At 42.7% G+C, this 3,791-nt stretch overlaps 1 non-coding gene across 1 annotated transcript; it reads right to left on the bottom strand.

Annotated features, from left to right (window-relative positions):
- Positions 1-891: 891 nt before the first annotated feature.
- Positions 892-998, bottom strand: LOC142173141 (small nucleolar RNA R71). Its single transcript, XR_012702574.1, has one exon. It is a non-coding gene; the product is annotated as a small nucleolar RNA R71 (small nucleolar RNA).
- Between the last annotated feature and the right edge of the window lie 2,793 nt (positions 999-3,791).

Below are 3,791 nucleotides of genomic sequence, written 5' to 3'. Positions count from 1 at the left end.
TGCTTATTTACAGTCATTCTTAGTTAGTAGAAATATCTTCAATTGTTATTCAGAACGTTTGTGAAGTTGATTCCATATAATTTAGTAAGTCTAATGAGAGTAATTAATAAATTAATTCCTTATGGGTTCGACTCTGGGCGAAATACTCAGATTATATTTGCAACGTCCGTGTGTCCTTTTTATAAGGCATAGTTGGGCATGATTAAATTTTGGCGCCGTTGCCGGGGAATTAACAATGTTATCAATTACAATTGAAAGAAATACAAAAATTCTTAGTGTAGTCAGTTTTCTCTACACCCAATCTATACATTGAAATTTTAACGTTTGTTGACTTGGGTATACAGGTGCATGCCTAGAAACTCATCGGGAACTGATGAAGTATTTGAAGCATTATCAGATCCCGAGAGAGTTTTCAAGGCCTTGAATCGGGCCAACCGGAAAAAACAAATAACAACAAACAACTGAACAATTTGAACCAGACATGGAGGATCACGAAGTAGACCCAGCTATACCAATAGCGCCAGAGGTTGCTCTCTATGACTGGGCACAACCCACAGCTGAAAATCTGTCCACAACGATTGTAGTCCCGCAGATACAGGCTGAATTGTTTCAAATCACGAATAACATGTTGCACTTGTTGCAAAACAAGGGACTATTTTCGGGGTCATAAATCGAAGATCCTCAACAGCACTTGAAAATTTTTCTGTCAATCTGCAAAACCCAAAGGCAGCCCAACATAACTTCGGAAGCAATCAAGCTGTTATTGTTTCCATTCTCAGTGACAGGAGCTTCCCAGACCTAGATAAACTCACTCCCCATTAATTCCATAACAACTTGGGAGGAGTTAGTCAAGCAGTTCCATAACAAGTCCCCCCACCCAACAAGACTGCTCAACAAATTGATGAAATTTTGAGTTTTAAACAGAGACCAATGGAGACACTGCATGAAACATGGGAACCTTTCAAAGGGATGCTGGTTATATGTCCGCATCATGGTGTTCCAGATCTGATGTTGGGGTAGAGGTTTTACATGGGATTGTCAGATAGCGTGAAGAACATTGTCGATGCTTCAGCTGGTGGAGCATTTTTGAGCAAAAATATGGAGAGAAGGCTAGAGTCTGCTTGACAAGATGGCACAGAATTTGAGATGGACAACCAGGAATGCACCTATCACTCCAGTGGTTCACTCAGTGCCCTTAGATCCATCCAACTCTATGGCTGAAAATATGGCCACCTTATTGACACAAATGAGTATACTCACCAAAAAGGTGGAAGAGTTAGGGCAGAAGCAGCAGGTACACATCGTAGATACTACCAATAGGGGCTTGTGCACATCTTGCATTAGTCAGTCAATTGGTAACCAGTGGAATGCAGAACATGATCATCATCACTACCCTGAAGACATGAACTATGTGTCTAATTATGGAGGCCAGAGACAGGGTGGTCAGAATTGGGGCCAGCAAAATCAGTCGTACAGGCCAGCCCAACCACAGTTCAACAATGGGAACATGGGAGGTATGAGACCTCCTAACAATATGGCACCTTACCCAAGGCCACGGGGATATAACAATCAGAATCAGCAGCAGGGGTATCACCCTCCTCAGCAGTAGAATAGTGGACAACAGGAAGATGGGTTTTCTAGACTTGAGGCAATGATGCAGCAGGTTATTGGGTCTAATGCTAAAATTAGTGAGAGAGTAGATGCACATGATTCAGCTATTAAGAATATTGAAGTGCAAATGGGCCAAATTTCTATGTCTCTGAACAATCGTCCTCATGGGACATTACATGCAGACACCCAGATAAATCCAAAAGATCAAGGCCCGAAGCAGCTGATGACAGTGAGTCTACGTAATGGTAGAGATTTGAATGTAGATCAAGAGAGAGCTCGAGAAACCAGACAGGCTGAGACACTCATACCAGTGCCCATTAAGCTAGATGAGTCAACGAAACTGACATAGGTGATAGTCCAGCCTGCCCAGGAAGAAAATAACATTCAGATTGAGACTGAGAAAGAAGCTGAGACAGCCCAGGAACCAGTAGTTGAGGTGGCAGCTGATAAAGAGCAATCCCAAATCATTGGGAAGAAGAGACATCCTACACCATTCCCTCAGAGGCTGGCTAAGTACAAAAAAGAGGAGCAACATAAAAAGTTCTTGGAGATGCTGAAACAAATCTAGGTAAATATTCCCTTGATAGATGCTTTGAAAGAGATGTCTGGGTATGAAAAAATGATAAAGGATTTAATGTCCCGAAAATTTGATTTCCAAGACTTGGCCACGGTGACTCTTACTCAGACCTGCAGTGCAGTGGTGACTAGACCAATTGCGAAGAAGCTATCTGACCCAGGGAGCTTTACAATTCCATGCACTATTGGTAATTTTGCTTTTGCTAAGACACTTTGTGATCTAGGGGCCAGCATAAATCTTATTCCCCTAGCGATTTATAAGAGGCTAGGGATTGGAGGAGCTAGGCCCGCCTCTATGTTGTTGCAGCTAGCTGACATGACTGTAAAAAGACCCTCTGGTATCCTGGATGACGTGTTGATTCAGGTGGGGAAATTTGTGTTCCCTGCAGATTTCGTGATCTTAGATTGCAAGGTGGATGAAAAAATTCCCATAATTTTGGGAAGGTCGTACTTGGCCACTGAGAGAGCTCTTATTGATTGTAAGACTGGGGAGCTCAAGATGAGATTGAACGATGAAGAGATAACATTCAATGTGCAGAAATCTATGAGGAGACCAAGTGAATTCGCCAATTGCACTCTTATTAATGTCGTGGATGTAATCGTAGAAACTGATGATGAGATGTTGACTATTGAGGATCTTTTTGTTGCATGTTTGATGAATTTAGATAAGGTGAATGTAGAAGAACTGGCAGAATGGGTGTTGGCATTAGAGGGCAGAGGGTTCTGGGATAGAACTCTTGAATTTGAGCTCTTGCACTTAGAAAATAGAGAAACTCCTCCAGCCAAGCCATCCATCGAAGAACCACCAAAGCTGGAGTTAAAGCCACTGCCCGCCCATCTCAGGTATGGGTTTCTTGGACCTGACTCCACATTACCTGTTATTATCTTATCTAGTTTGTTAGATGTGCAGGCACAACAACTCTTGCAGGTACTCAAGGAGTGTAAAACTGCCATTGGGTGGACCATGGCAGACATAAAGGGGATCAACCCCGCCTACTGTATGCATAAAATTCTACTGGAAGAGGGACACAAACCTTCCAGGAAACCCCAAAGAAGGTTGAACCCCAACATGAAGGAAGTGGTGAAGAAAGAAGTGATAAAGTGGTTAGATATGGGAATCATTTTCCCAATCTCTGACAGCAGCTGGGTTACCCCGGTTCAATGTGTACCTAAAAAGGGTGGCATGATGGTAGTTAAAAATGATAACAATGATGAGATGTCGTGGATGTAATCGTAGAAACTGATGATGAGATGCTGACTATTGAGGATCCTCTTGCTGCATGTTTGATGAATTTAGATGAGGTGAATGGAGAAGAACTAGCAAAATGGGTATTGACATTAGAGGGCAGAGGCTTCTGGGATAGAACTCTTGAATTTGAGCCCTTGCACTTAGAAAATAGAGAAACTCCTCCAGCCAAGCCATCCATCGAAGAACCACCAAAGCTGGAGTTGAAGCCACTGCCCGCCAATCTCAGGTATGAGTTCCTTGGACCTGACTCCACATTACCTATTATTATCTCATCTAGTTTGTTAGATGTGTAGGCACAACAACTCTTGCAGGTACTCAAGGAGTGTAAGACTGCCATTGGGTGGACCATGGAAGA

This window comes from Nicotiana tabacum, chromosome 18, assembly GCF_000715075.1.
Source record: "Nicotiana tabacum cultivar K326 chromosome 18, ASM71507v2, whole genome shotgun sequence".
In the NCBI taxonomy this organism is placed as follows: Eukaryota; Viridiplantae; Streptophyta; class Magnoliopsida; order Solanales; family Solanaceae; genus Nicotiana; species Nicotiana tabacum.
This window is presented reverse-complemented; position numbering and strand designations above follow the sequence as displayed.